Genomic DNA, 16,264 nt, shown 5'->3' on the forward strand with positions numbered 1-16,264 from the left:
AAGGCTGCTTTCACACTAGTGTTAATATTTTCCAGTATTGAGATCCGTCATAGGGTCTCATACCGGAGAGCAGCATGCTGTGGTTTGCTTTCCATCCTGGGATGCGGAGCAAGACGATTGTAATATCAGTAACGGAAGCAATTTTGCTGAGCCCTGCCGGATCCAGTAAAAACGCTAGTGTGAAAGTAGCCTAACACTAAGAACTAAGACTGCGATAAAGGCAGCTCAGCTATCCAAAATCAATAAATTGTGTTAATGCTGAGTGCATTCATGCTGCCCCGTACCTGGTCACCTTTAATCTACATTTCTTACTAACAAACTGCCTGTTAACTGGTTTCTACCCATACCTAGCTGTTTTGGGTTACATAGTGCATAGATCATTATATCACAGTGAGGACTTTAACCACTTCAGTAATGAACCATAGCATTAACCCTTCAGCAGTTATCCAGTGGGTCACTGCATGTGCTTTAAGGAATATTCTTTGGATTAACTTGCTCCCTGCAAATTTCATTGACTAGTCAGCTCTGTGAGATGTGACTCCATTATAGTCAGTGGGCAGCTAACATGATGGATTGGTAAATGAGTCAGCAATGTGGTTTCTCCCATGATTTTTTTTAAGAGTGAAATGTTGCTTCCAGTATAGAAGCTGCCGTCCAGTGCCTCCCATACTCAGCTCTGGTGTTTCTGTCAGACCTTGTGATTACTATTACTATGGTAACACTTTCTTCTTCCTATATGAGATCAGATACAGCTGTGAAATATATTTCTAGAAAACCCTGGCAAAGCTGAGTGCCATATCACTTACCTCACTCACATTTATGCCACCCTGACATATCCCACAGCTGTGTACAGAACAACTTCTGCCATCCGCCATCATTCACCTCAGAACCCCATGTCACAGTTTGTATATAGAGTGAGCCTAGTGATAATACATTGGTGTGTAATGCACATACAAGATGATAGTGTGTCACATACTGATCCATGATATACATTGTATCACTTATACTCATACATGATATACATTGTATCACTTAGGCTACATGCACACAACCGTATGTGTTTTGCGGTCTGCAAATTGCGGATCCACAATAAAATCTGATGACATCTGTATGTCATCCATTTTTATTTATTTTTTGCAGATCCATTTTAACAATGCCTAAAACGGACAAGAATAGGACATGTTCTATTTTTTTTTGCGGGGCTACAGAATGGACATGCTGATAGCACACGGTGTGCTGTCCACATTTTTTGTGGACCTATTGAAATGAGTGGGTCTGCATCCTATCAGTAAAAAAAACGGAACTGACACGAAAACAAAATACGTTTGTGTGATGAGGCCTTATTCTGAGTATGTGAACCCTTTGGAATGATATGCATTTCTGCACAAATTGGTCATAAAATGTGATCTGATCTTCATCTAAGTCACAACAATAGGCAATCACAGTCTGCTTAACCTAATAACACACAAAGAAATGTTACCATGTTTGTATTGAACACACCATGTAAACATTCACAGTGCAGGTGGAAAAGGTATGTGAACCCTTGGATTCAATAACTGGTTGAACCTCCTTTGGCAGCAATAACTTCAACCAAACTTTCCCGGTAGTTGCAGATCAGACATGCACAACGGTCAGGAGTAATTCTTGACCATTCCTCTTTACAGAACTGTTTCAGTTCAGCAATATTCTTGGGATGTCTGGTGTGAATCGCTTTCTTGAGGTCCTGCCACAGCTTCTCAATCCGGTTGAGGTCAGGACTCTGACTGGGCCACTCCAGAAGGTGGATTTTCTTCTGTTTAAGCCATTCTGTTGTTGATTTACTTCTATGCTTTGGGTCGTTGTCCTGTTGCAACACCCATCTTCTGTTGAGCTTCAGCTGGTGGACAGATGGCCTTAAGTTCTCCTGCAAAATGTCTTGATAAACTTGGGAATTCATTTTTCCTTCAATGATAGCAATCTGTCCAGGCCCTGACGCAGCAAAGCAGCCCCAAGCCATGATGCCCCCCTTATGTATGTAATTTTATTACTTTGATACAACTTCCTATCATATTTTACTACATAAGGCATATCTAGCCACCCCTTAATAAATATATTAATTTATTTACCCATACAACACAAATGTTCTGAGTGCCATCCCTTTCCTTCTTTGCACATTATTCTTACCACAAGTGTTGGGTACGCTTGTCTGGATTGAGCACCTAACTCCATCTTTTTGGGTTATAGAGAGCCGCCCTATTCTTATATCACATACAGTTCTCTCATGTAGCTGTGACCTCCTCTCTATATAATTATATACTGATTAAAAAGCAGTATGATGTCATTGTATGTATGTGACATCACTGGAGGTTAGAGTGCAGCATCAGGGCCCAAGAACTTCAAGCTATAGAGAGTATCGCAGTGAATACAGGGTCCATCCGCCCTGAGGGGTCCTGCATGCGGCCACTGTTCCTACTAGTCGTCCTATAGACAAGTCCTGAGAATAACAATGATGGGAGAACACACATGGAGCCGCAGGCTGGGAGGGAAGCCTTGCGTGCAAGCGTGAGATTTAAGCTGAGTATTACATACAACCTGTTGTGTTTCTCAGAGGCCAGAGGCAGTTTTCTTTGTTTTCCCGGGCCTCGCCCAGGTCTGACGTGCTCGCTGCCTACACGTCTTTAGCTGCAACAATACGAAAATCGCACAAGTAACCTGATCCCGATTAAAAATTGCACATAAATATGCTGGTCACCTGTGGCCTACAGGACAAGGCAGTGGATGCCGCTGGACCAAGTCTGGGCCTCCATGGAGAAAAGTATCACCTATTTTAGTCAGAATGGGGTTGAAGTGCGACCAGCTAGTTAATAATTCCCCAAAAAACTGCAGTGTTGGAATTTTTGCAGTTCTTGGGCAGCAGCAGCTTGCAAGTTGTGCTGTAAACCCATTCAGTTCAATGGCTGCACAGTGATCTGTGGCCGCACGACTTGTCGCAGACAAAATTTGTTTCAGAACTTTCTGATCGTCCTTGTTGTGGAGATGCAGCTTCTAGAAATTCATTATGAATAGAGATGATTTTCCGTTGTGTACGTTTCTGCAATGAATCGCCTCACTGTGAATTTCCCCTTGTGGTGAAGAACTATCCTAGAAGACGGCTCTGTAAATCCCTTCCATACAGACCGACCTGCCAGTAGATGCTTCAAAGGAAACAGCTTGCATCAAAGTTTGTGTAAGGAAAACGGCAAATCCCTTTTCCCTCAGCCGCAGTAAGAGACAGACCCAGGTGCTACCATCTTGATTGAAATTCTGAGCAACTCCCCCCGCACCTCGCTCAGTCTGCGTCCTTTATTTACTAACAAAAGGTATAAAAGGGGCTGGCCCAAGACAAGGATACAGGAAGTGATGACATATCAAAGGACAGGGAGGGGCAATCAATGTGGCTGGCCAGACAATGCACACACCCCCATCCCTGTATAAGGAAGGGTGAGTCATGCCCATTACCCGACCAGCCAGATGGCCGCCCACCCCCCATCACTGTCAGCATGGAGCTCATTCAATACTGCTCCAAAGTGATCAGTATCTAATAAAAATCATTCTACTGGTTCTCAAACTGACGGTTTTACCGCTGGTCCCGATTCAGCCAAAGCACCCTCTGCTAGAGTGTTCTCTGGCTAAATCCGACACAGGGAGACAGATGACAATCTATAAAAACTCACACACATCCTAAAGTAAAATGGCCGCATAATAAAATTTCCACAACACCGGGAAACGGTACAAATCTTAAAAAGCATTTCACCCTGAAGTTATTGAGTCAAATAAAAATACTCGCCATTTTTAATTATATTGGCTTTTGGAAAAAATTTGTAACAACCAGTGTGGACAGTACACAACTCTCATCATCTTCTGGGCTCTGTCCTAACCAGAACATCTACTCATAAGTCTGCACCACATGGGCTCCTTCACACACAGCTTTGCTCCTGACAGTTTACGGGCAGAAAAAGCCAAATTTTTCTAGCGCTTTTAGCACCTGGCGTTGTCTAATGCCGTATTTTTTTTTTCCTATGCCTTGTTTTTTTCTTTTAGAGTAAAGCATGTGCCCCTCTATAGAGTCCTTTCCTTTTTGAGCTGTATGTAAATAAAATGCATTATATACGTGTGGCTCATTTTATCCCTTTCATCTCCTGGAATATTGGTTCTGTCCGCTTCCTCCGACTACGCAGGCAACGCGTTCCTGCACAATATTGAACACCCTCATTAGGCGCTGCGATGTCTATTGTGATATCTGTGGATTTCTCCCTCATGCAGATGGTTAATCAGGTCGGGATATTTCCATCCGTGTTTTTATCCATGGTAACCGGGCAGTTGGTGCATTTATATTCTTAGTCAATTAGGCGTTGTGTCATCGTCTCCAGCTAGATGAATCCTGCCTCAGACAGGTACATTAGAATTTTGCAAGCTTCTGACATTCCTCCTTTCCCCCTCTGCAGTGTGAGGAAATCCTTGACTATATATCCTTACATGCTTTTTATGCCAGTGGCTGTATGACTACTTTGTATTCCCTATGACTGCAATAGAAAGTAACAGTGGATGCCTATTGACATGCAGGCAGCAGCAGGGGGCAGCACTGGTTTTGGGGCAATTCTGAACTTTACACATTCAGCGAGTGCCCAGCAGGAAGCCGATTGCTGCTCTTTGCATCTTTAATGGTGTTTAAGTGCATATGAATAGGGTGCTCAGGATTATAGCTTTGTGGAACTGATGATAATTCCACAGGGAATTAGTAAAATGACAATAATGCAGACTTATTAGGAATCGCTCTCTATAGAAGTGGAAGCTTCAGGTATATAGTGCAGGTCACATACAGGCAGACACTGACCATGTAGATGCAGAAGCAAAGCTCCATATTGTCCTAGTCCAGCCTGGGAAAGGGGCACAGGAGAGAACATGAATGAGGAGTTATGTCTCCCTGTAATATTGTATTGGTGCAGGTCCTCCAAATGGGACCAATATCCCAGTATGTAGTCGTCTCTAAGTGGCACCGTTCAGACTCGGGCAGTCCATGAGGCCTCTACTGTACTTCCATATGCATCCAGTTTCCTATGTAATGCATTAGAAAAGAAGTCGTGGCATGCTCTCATACCCCGTGTGTAGTTCTATTGCTTCTATGGGATAATATCTCCATATCCACAGCTATTTATAAAGAGCCATATTCTACAGTGCTGTACAGAGATCAGTCACTGGCCTGTATGGTCCTCAACCTTCTGCAAAATTGCAATGCTCCTTTGTCTCGGAAGTGGTTCACAGCTGGGTTGCTTTTTCTGACAGATTTCACTTGCAGGAATGGTGTTTTCCTGGAGAAGACTTCTTTGGTGTGCATTGCCAAATTGGCCCAGAACAGGTCTTCACTGCAGCTGGACTTGTTAGAAACGCCCCAAGGATAGGGCTACACGGCGACAGGACTACGGGAAAACACCATTGACTATCATTATAAAGAATGTTGTGCAACATGAATGTCAGTGTAGTCCTAGCCTAACACTAGCCGGGGAAAGTGGAAGTAGCCACATAACCCTGCAACTGTAAGTAAGGCTGCCCGTTTAACTGTTTCCTACCTATAGAGATAGCCGCTTTGAGTTAGTGCATAGATCACAGTCAGTAAATAAACCATAATATCAAGCTTTCAGCAGTGATGGTTCACAGGACTCCTCTGCACGTGCTAACCACTGAGCCACCGTGCACCACGCATGGGGGGATGTGGAGGCATCACAGCCGTAATACACAGGGCTCTGCCGTGAGCTGTAAGGGTACGGCCACAGGGGACATAATGTGCTGCTCAAAAATATGCAATAAGTTCACAACCAATTCTTCATGAGTTATATACGTGTTTGTCATGAATTTTGATGCAGATTTGACATCGTTATTGCAAATCTGTAGCAAAAAAATGACATGTTGTGATTTTAATATCTGCCCCACAGGTCAGTTTAGAGCTACATGTTTTGCTGAAATCTCATGCGCTGTGTGCGTCAGTCCTACATGGACGTCACCTGAACGTGACAACCGCAGAACATGCAAACAGCCATGCTGAAAAATTAATTTAAAAAAAAGCCTTCTGAATAATTACAATGGGAAACTCCACATTTGTATTGGGGTTTTCCTTTAAGATCTAATATTTGCACAGAGGAATTCGCTGGCATCAGATCAGCAGGAGATGCACCAGGAACCACTGCAGGACATCAGCGCGTCAGTCTTCCCTGTAGGTGACATTAGATACTGGATGGAGCATGAATTAATATTTTATTGTGGTGCCATCATGCTGGGGGGAGGCATTTGGCTGCTCCCAGATCTCATTATCCTGCACACCTGGCGGTGACATCACACAGGAGCCAGACACAAGCCGGTCTGGGCTCAGACAACTGGAAACACAATCCTGTTGAGCAACATTTCTGTGTGTGTTAATTACAACCATCAGCCCTCCCAGAGGAGCCGGCTGGATGCAGTGTGCACAGGGGCCCTGGAAATGCGTCCGCTGATGGGCTTTATGTGCATATTTCTCCACAGCGACACGCAAATGCAGCTCTCGCCTTACTACATGTCTGTCACCAGGGTAGTCACCATTCCCAGAGCCTGTACAGCCTGCATGTAAAGAAGAATGCTTCCATTCACTCACAGCAAGCAGACGTCTTGAAAAAGTTGAGGAACTGAAGCACTAAGTCTGTGTTCACATTATTATGACAAGCTGCGGTAGGTGTCAGAATATCGGATGGTCGAAGAAAGGGAGACAGCCCAAAATAAAATGGTGATGTGAGCTGTGCGGCTTCTGAGGTCCTCTGTGCATCTATATTATGGGTGTCAGGCTGGGGCTCCGACAACCGCTGCTCGCCCGAAGATTGGTGTTTAGCAGCCATTGCACTGAATGAGGTCACGGCTCGACTCTCAAGATACCACAACCCCAATATCACAAAAAATGCAGCAGATTTTTTATGATTCTGGGGTCTCAGCACCTTGTGAGTCGAGCATTCAGCGGCGGCAGTCTTTGATCGTGGTCAAGATCGGGATGTCGCCCCAGCCCAACACCCATATCCCCTGCCATGTTATGTCAGAATTAATATTAGATTTTTTTTTAACCAGTTTCCATTGTTTATTCTTCATTCCCATCAATAGGAAATCAAGGACACTGTGCCGTGTAGAAACGATGGATTTTGCAGCGAGCGCTTTCTTCTGATGAGTGGAGGAAGACCCAGAAGCCGAGAGAAAGTGCTGAGGACCTTCATGCCATTGGTCTCCCTGTATCCAGCTCTGTGACTGAGGTCAGCGTTCCTGCTGTGTCTTGTTTTAATTTGTTTTTAAGTGATTTCTGTTTCCGGGAAAGCTGGGTGACTAAAGCATGGTCGTCATTACACCTCCCACAGGGGTCCTCTGTGGTAAATCTGCCTAGTTATGTAGTGATATGAATGGGGGGCCGAGCCCAACAGGCAGGATCGCTGGGCGACTCTGCTTTTCTAGAACGGGGGGCCTAGGATAGGTGCAGGAAAGTGGAATTTCCTACTAAAACTTAGAATTTACTACATTACATGAAAGCGGGTCCTGGCAGATCACTTACCCTGCATTAGATAACTTACCTTATACATTCTACTGGCTTTAATGATATCTTGACATTTGGATTTTTCCGCTGATTAGAAATCCTTCACCACTTGTGGTATTTCTTTTACTCTACAGCGGGTGCCATGTTATATCTGCAGCACAGTGTACAAGAGGGGCCCTTTCTGACTATTGCTATAGGGCCCTCTGCTCCCCTGGTCTAATGGTGAAACGCAGTAATTGTGCAGACACTGAATGTACAGATTATACATGTTAGTAATGCTGTGTTCACTATGGGAATGAACACGGGACCCTTCTGTAAAACTCCCATCTCCCTGGGCCCAGGCCTCATATATTCAGTGTTTGCAGAGTGCCGCCGCATCTCGGGTTTGCTTTTGTATTTCAGCCGCCGTGTTCACGCACCTGTGCATTCATTTCTTTCTATAGGATGTGCTGACTTGTTTTTGCATTGTACGTACGGAAGGGCGGCTGCCTCCATTTTGGACTCTCTTTAATTAGCGCATACACAGTATAGCTGGATTCATTCATTGGAAGCCTAGTCGCGGGGGGCAGGGAGGGGTCCTGGAGCAGGTTCCCATCTGTAAGAGGTCACCTTGTTGTGGTAGATGGGCGCATTTATTCATATTTGTTTACCTAGGGAATCCAGCAATAATCCATTTACCCAATGTTTGCAGAGCCCTACTGCACTGTGTGTTTACACCCCTGGTCCAATATAGCATTAGGGCCCCTTGAACTATATATCCAGGGCCCCTGCTGTAGTTTGTCTACTTTCACACTCACGTTTTGGCTTTCCGTTTGTGAGATCCGTTCAGGGCTCAGCGGTCCAAAACAGATCAGTTTTGCCCTAATGCATTCTGAATGGAAAAGGATCCGCTCAGAATGCATCAGTTTGCCTCCGATCAGTCTCCATTCCGCTCTGGAGGCTGCCTGCAGCGTTTTGGTGTTCGCTTGACGAAACTGAGCCAAACGGATCCGTCCTGGCACGCAATGTAACTCAATGTTTTTTTCTGACACAATAGAAAACGGATTTGTCTCCCATTGACTATCAATGGAGTTCATGACGGATGCATGCGGTTTTGTTATTGTAACAGATCCATTTTTGCTGATCCATGACGGATCCACCCAAAACAGGAGTGTGAAAGTAGCCTAACCCTCGTGGGTCCCTGCCGTGTTCTCCTTCACCCTCGTGCTTTCTCATGTCAGACACTTCTCGGTACATTCTCTTAAGGGCCCCAGGGGCTCTGTGTGTTGTCTGGTGTCTTACATGTTGCATTTTCTCACACTACTTTTCCATTGTGTTTTGGTGTGGCTTCTGTGGCCCCCGGCCATTGCTTCCTGTCCGCACATCACAGGAGATATCGTTTTTCAGGCGGTTCCCGAGCGCTGTCATCTGTGAGAGCAACAAACAGGTTCACAGCATTTACCAATAAAATGAGGAAAACCCCCCAAAAGATTAGTCCCCTGATATCTGATTCTAGGAAAGCTGGGTGACAGGCAGTCAGTCTGTCGCCATTACCACCCAGCTTTTCGAGAGTCCTGATTGCAATATGTTGTTCAGTATTGTGGGTCACTGCAGGAAGCGGACTGTAAATTCCTGCTCATCCTGTTACGATGCCTCAGTTCTATTACATAAAAATCAGGGGCGTAGCTATAGGGGGTGCAGAGGTCGCTACCGGGCCCAGGAGCCTGAGGGGGCCCAAAGACCCTTGTGTTGTATAAGAAGACACCGGTATTATAGAAAGTGCATGCTGGTCAAGTTACACCTGGAGGGAAGGGGTTAGGTCAAGAATTTGGCATGGGGGGATTGCCGTTTCAATTTTTGCCTTAGGCAGCACGAAGGCCCCTGGCCACAAAGCACTGAAGAAAGCGGGGCCCCAAGCTGAACTCTTGTACCAGGGCCCATAAGCCTTTAGCTACACCCCTTTCCGTACATTAAAGCTGGGTATACACATAGACTAAGGTCAGCTGCACCCGCCGACTCCAGGACCGGCCAGCCATCTGTACGTTATGTGCATACAGGCTATAGGTGCCCTAGTTGTCAGCCACATGACCGCTTGTCTGACAACTATCTCTCCCATACACATACACCCTCCAGCTTGTGTGTGTTTTCAGTGGGAAGAAAGAAGAACGCGGTTGACAGACACAGCTGGCGGCCGCTTATCTCTTTGGAGAACAGAGAGCGCCCAGTTCTTCTCTCCTCTGAAATCATAGGGAGCGGCAGATGCTCCTCATAACCTCATACTGTCCACCGACGATAATGTGTACAGGGGTCTAAAGTCAGGGGAAAAAGATTGGGCATGTTGAATTTTGACATGTCCACTCCTTTGTCCTAAAACAATATAAACCGCCACATCATTCAGAATGCATGCATGGTTCGCCAGACTAAGCGTTCATGTATATAGGGGGTCAGTCAGAAGGTCAGCTGTAGAATGGTAGTAAGTGACCGAATGTACAACATGTCAGCCCGTCGGTGGTGTGCGGATGCTCCGAGTCGTCAAAGTGAAAATAAATAAAAAATTCATAAAAATTACCCTGACATTTTCCAAAACATCGGAATAATCCGTTACAGCAGATGAATGGCGGCTCTTTAGCTTCCGAATCTACAAATAATTACAAGATGAGGTGAATACAGAAACAGCATCCTGGACTGTAATCGTAGAGCGGCGTCCGCCGGGCTGCTGATCGCCCATCAGAAGGTATCGCTGCCCCTTATCTCAACCTCATCAGGAGAATGACGAGTTTACACCCTCTCTTTTCAGTGCAGATAATCGCCAATAAATTTAGGCCTTTGAAATGAAATGCCTTCTCCTCCTGACATCCTGTTCCAACAGGTCCGACTCATTGTGAATATAATTAGTAAGAGCCCCCGGGGCCCGCACTGGGCATTGCTAGGCCTTTCACAACAACTGTTTTCTAATGAGTAACTGGTCCTCGCCCTGGGCCTTTAGTCACCCTGCATGATCCTCCAAAACCCCCACCATCCGAGCACCCAATATACCCCAGCCACCAGGGACGGACTGGGAACTTAAAGTGGCCCTGGAAAAAATACTAAAAGTGGCCCTGTTTTGTAGTTGGGTCCAAATAGATGGAAGGCAAGGCTAGCAATACCATATTGTGCACGTTATACCGCCCCAATAGAGCCAAATACCACAGTCTATCACACAATACTGCCAGCAGCACCAAATACATCCCCAAAAACTTCTGGCCGGCCGGCACTGAGCAGGGCCCAGGAGGCCCCCTAGGCATCAGCCCACCGGGAAATTTCCCTGTAAGGTCTATGGCCAGTACGCCCCTGCCAGCCACCCCATATTACCCTCCACCCAACATCGTCCAATGACCCCTGTATGCTCAAGCCACCCTACATACTCCAGTCGCCCCATATTACCCTACCCAACATCCTCCAGTGACCCCATTATATTCCAGTCACTGCACCTCCTACAACAGCCCCATCAACCCCGATGCAGCTGCCAGTCACACCCATGACTCTGCGCGCTCCTATTGCCCTGCGTACATTGGTCACCCATTTGCCCTGCACCCTCCAGTCGCCCAGGGCTTGTACTGCTGCTCTTGTTTGGAAGTGTCACATTTTTAACCCTGCGGAGACCTGAAAAGGCATCATCTCCCCTTTGTCTCTGCTGTCAGGCAATCAATCTCTCCCATAGAGAGGGCCTCCATTTAGTGAGTGAGCAGTGGGGGGGTTTATCTGCTCCCTTTGTACACCATCGCTGCTAATCTCTGAATGCTAGTTTATAAAGTCTACCTGGAAACGACCCGTCCCCGTTCAGATGAGTGCTCTTACTTTGGAACAGATGTACAGTATCAATGGAGCATCTGCAGAATCAGTACCAGGGTCCGGCTATAAAAAAAAGACCTAAGAAAGCACAAAAATCCCTGCGTAAGGTAAGCGGCAGTTGTGCTTTATGGTAATGAAGTGATATAATGGAATGTGAGGTGATATATAGTTATAATGTAATATATAATCAGCATGATTCACTCATTAATCTAATTATAACATCAGCAGAGAAGTGAATATTTATAGAGGAGCCTGAGCTGCACCACAGAAACGACATACCGCGACCAACGCGCCCCCCGTCCCCAGCCTAAAACCTGCCGCCACCTATCAGTGCACTTAAACCACCTCCGGTGCAATTCTTACATAATCTGTGCCATTTCATGTGTTGTGTGGTGTAGTATCTGGGTCACACATTTCCTCCGATGTAGTGGAGGCGAGAGGTGTCCCTGGAAAATGACGAGAGGAATCTGCAACGTAAGAAATATTTCTGATAATCCAAATACCCAGATGCAGCGTGACAGGCGCTGAAAATATCTGACTCTATATAATAAATGTGCATAGAAAGTAATTACAGTCCTTATCCTTCATTCATAAGACATGGCTCATAAGCTGCGTGCGCCATTTGTGGTGTCAAGTGGGTGTGGTTATGGGCGGAGTCGCTAACCAGCCATACCTATGAAATGGGACTTGGGGCTCATACACACCAACATGTGCGGCCCGTGCCGGTACTGTGGCCTGCAAACAGTGGGCACCGGCCGTGTGTGTGTTCCGTATCACGGATGTGGACCCATTCACTTGAATAGGTCTTTCCATCTGCAAGATACGGAGTGGAAGCCCATGGAAGCAGTATGGGGCACCTCCATGGGATTTTGGTCCGTGCCTCCATACTGCAAAAAAAAAAAAGAATATGTTCTATCTTTATACAGTGTGGACTGAATCTAGCGGATCGTGGACCCATTCAAGTGAATGGGTCCACATCCGCAAACGGCAGGTGCCTGTGCATTGTGGACCGCTATTTGCAGTCACGGGCGTGGGGCGTACACGTTTGTGTGCATGAGCCCTTAGGCTGAGTTCACACTTCAGTTATTTGATCAGTTATTTCCACCAGTTATTGTGAGCCAAAACCAGAGATATCAGGTGTAAGGCCTCTTGCGGATACGCAATACACCGTTCTGTGTGCATTCCGCATCACGGATGCGGACCCATTCACTTGAATGGGTCTGCAAATCCGGAGATGCGGAATGGTGCGGAACTGAACCCTACGGAAGCACTACGGAGTGCTTCCGTGGGGTTTCGTCCCATACTTTCGTTCCGCAAAAAGATAGAACATGTCCTATCTTTTTGCAGATCGCGGACCCATTAAAGTGAATGGGTCAGTGATCCGATGCGGCTGCCCCATGGTCAGTGTTCGTGCATTGCGGCCCGCAGCACGGCCACGGGACACACACGTTTGTGTGCAAGAGGCCTAATGACTGATGGAAATAACTGACCAAATAACTGAAGTGTGAACTTCACCTTAAAAACTTGTATCTGAACATCACCGGCTGCTGCTGTAAAGCGTAAGAGCTAAACTTAAGGGTATATTCAGACGGCTCGGTTGGCTGAGGTTAAAACACATAAAAGACGCATTTGTTATTGCCACCGATTTCAATGTTTCATAACCACGGGAGAAACAGCATACCGTACTTTTCTGGATGCGGTTTTAATTGCACCGTCTGACTGCTCAGCACCTTCTCCAATATAAAATGTGGGAGCTGTAAGGCACACATCACAGATAATGCGCAGATTCTCGTGAATGAGACAAATCCCATCTACAACAGATTTCACCCTTTGGTTCTGTTCAGATGGAGGATTTTGGTCACAGGTTTCACAATGAATTCTGTGCCAAGAACCGGGCCGAATTTGCTCTGAAACTGCCTCCCATTGTTTTCAATGAGAGGCCCCACTGCAATTCATGCGGCCAAGCGTTTTTGCCACGTGGTTTTTCAAGACTGCGCCAAGAATGTACAGATCCATTCTTGGCGCAGTCACCGCGCAGACCGCTCGCAGATCTTCAGCCGGAACCTGCTTGTGTCTTAGCTCCATTCAATACAGCAGCGGTTTCTGCCATGGGATATGCAGCAGATTTTGTGACAGACAAAGGGTGAGATGTGAGGAAAATGTGCATCCAATCCACACATGCAGTGTATGGAGCGGAGACGCACAGACATCCGCATGATAAACCGCGTGGATTTTCGGTTTTAAATCTTGCACCCGTGGCAGTTAGCCTAAGTTTATGTTGACACAACAGATTTTGAAAATCCAAATTTCAGCACAGAAACTGCTCATTTTTTCTCAGCATGCTTTTTTGTGTTTTTAGAGCTTTTTTAACCAGCGGGTGTTTACTTCAATATAAAACTGCATTTTCAACTCATGGTTTTTGGCTTGGATCAGTTCCCATTCATTTTTAATAGTAGATTCACCGTGGATTTTGCAGAAACTCTTCAAAAGTAACGCCACAAACTCAGAACAATCAGTTGGCAACATTCAATACGTTTGTTGCAAAATAAACTCCAAAACATAATTGCTTCATAAGAAACAATGAAACAATCCTGATAGGTGCGAGCCATAGAGCGCAGCACAAAGAATTAAAATACAATAAATAAAAAATAAATAGAAGTTCTAATATAATTAATATCAGTTTTTACATAAATCGTTAATAATAATGTGTTCTGGAGCTTTCAAGTTTGTTTTTGATTGATCTAAAACCTCCGGATTTTATCTTCACCTCCAGAAATGTTCTTATTTGAAGAAAGTCTTTATTCTTTTCTCGTCGACATCGATTTCTACTCCAGGATCATGTCTTGTATTAAGCGCAAGTCAAGCAAATCCTAATCTCCTCTCTGGGGTGAAATAGTTAACATTTTTTTTTTCCAAAGTCAAACAAAAGCCTTGGTGAATGAGAAAGGCGTGGATCTCCAGTGAAGCCAAACCCCTGCTCAGGGCGGGTGAGGTGGTCACACTCAGCAGAGCCCAGCTTCTTGTTGTTGCAGCAGAGCCGGCTGGTTGGAAAAAGCAATAGTCTGGGAGTTGTTACAGGTAAACCCTGCTCTCCAGCCTCAGGGAGACACAGCTCGTCACACAAGTGGGGGAAAAGCTTGGAGATGTCGGGTCCTTCTCACCGGCTCTTGGATTAAACATCACGTTTGGGATATAACTAAGGAAAAACCTTCTCCGGTTTCCCTTTTTCTTCCTTCCTCTCTCAGCTCCAGGAGATCAATGAGCGGTATAACAAGACCCTTTGTTGGGCTTTATTCTTTCCTGTGTTTGGAATAAAAGAAAGGGATTCACCCCCCGGAGCAGGTGCTGGATCTCTGCTCTCCGCCGATTGGAAACGTCTCTTTGCTTGCCGGGAATTAGAAGTGGATATTCATATATAAAACCCCATGTGCCTTGAGCTACTGAACACTGCTTCCATCCATCAGGTTGGTCTCTAGTTATAAGTTGTACATGTTCTTCATCTGTTCCTGTAATCCCGGGTTATTATCCTGCACCTGTGTTCTGGATATGGCCTCTTTCTCATAATTTTTGTGTCTACAAAGATATGGCGGAGCCAGTTTTCTCCATTGGTTGATCTTGGCATTGGGTCGAGGGGAGGCTGTCCTGGTGAGATCTGCCTTTCATTGCCAGTAACATTGAGCCCACATTTTCTTGGAATAGGGCAGGCTCATAACAGGCAATAAGGCCCCTTCATCCTACACCTGCCTAAAAGTGTCCAAATAAAAGTATCCAGGACTGAAGCATAGTGACCGGATATAGCTGTATGGTAGGGGTCCTCACACTGAGGGATATAGGGCCCCGGTTCCCTGCTGCAAAGACCCAAGTGTGGGAAAGAGTTTTTATGGGGCGGAGATGGGATTGTAGGAAGTTCTATAATAATCTACGTAATCCCACTGGACGCTGGGAACGGACCCGATTCTGCTCAGACATAATCCGTTTGGGGACATGCTCTCCTCTTCGCTTCAATTTGGAGGGGGGCGGTTTAGAAACTCAATTACTGGAATTCCTTGCTGCTCTTTGATTCACAGGCAAAACAAAAAAAAAAAGAAAACCCCTGAGAAAGCCTCCTGACTGCATGTGCCAAGTTAATTGTATACCCTTGTAATACTGCAGTTTGTGTTTATGGCTGGGAATAGGGCCAGAAACACCATATTAGTCTATTTCCCAGACTCAGCCAAGGGAGTCTCTTATTTCTAAAGTGGTAATGAGGAGGGCAGGTAACGCATTGCAGTGCATCGGTGCAGCAGAAGGGGTTAATCGTCCCATTATCACTGGTCTGTTTCCATATTGCAAGCCTTGATCCGCTCAGGGCAGCAGTTTTGAAGGGAGAAGTGTGAGTGCATGGCACTGCCCCTCTGTTATCAGCACTAGGGTAAAGACCAAGGACGTGCGAGGCTGGAGGTTTCACTTGGCACAAATACTTGTTCATCATGGATGGCAGCGCCTCTCAAAGGTGTTTTATAGGGTCACTGTGGGCGGGATGAGCGCTGGTTAGATGTCTGGGCACTATATGCCTCTTATACCTGAAGATGGTGTCTCTTAAAGCAACAGGAGCTTTGTGACCATTTCATACAAATTCAACTTTTGACCTCCATAGCATATACTCTACTGGGTCCAGAGTTTGACAGGTTTATGTATTAACTGTACAAGTAAAGCAGGCTCCTGCCTAGGGCAGCCTTTTCAAAACGGGGCTCCATGAATTGTGCTGATCATTAGGCCTGGTAGGAGGATTCTTGGACGATGGCCGGAGCAAGAGCTGTAACTTCTGTGGTAAGGAAGGAGTAGATAAAGGGGTTCCCCAGCAAGGGAAGGTTTATTCACCCCCGACCCCCCCCCCCCCCCCCCCCCCCCCATAGTGAA

General features: G+C 45.9%; 1 protein-coding gene across 5 annotated transcripts in view; it reads left to right on the top strand.

Annotated features, from left to right (window-relative positions):
• Positions 1 to 7,150: 7,150 nt before the first annotated feature.
• Positions 7,151 to 16,264, top strand: part of PTPRF (protein tyrosine phosphatase receptor type F) — a 196,640-nt gene continuing 187,526 nt past the window's right edge. For 4 of the 5 annotated variants that reach the window (XM_044300616.1, XM_044300619.1, XM_044300618.1 and 1 more), the window contains exon 1: positions 14,102 to 14,829. The gene's annotated coding sequence lies outside the window, so the exon portion shown is untranslated. Of the gene's footprint in view, positions 7,281 to 14,101; positions 14,830 to 16,264 lie in introns of those variants that run through there. The other variant, XM_044300617.1, reaches the window with a different exon arrangement.

The sequence above is a fragment of the Bufo gargarizans genome, chromosome 7 (genome assembly GCF_014858855.1).
Source record: "Bufo gargarizans isolate SCDJY-AF-19 chromosome 7, ASM1485885v1, whole genome shotgun sequence".
In the NCBI taxonomy this organism is placed as follows: domain Eukaryota; kingdom Metazoa; phylum Chordata; class Amphibia; order Anura; family Bufonidae; genus Bufo; species Bufo gargarizans.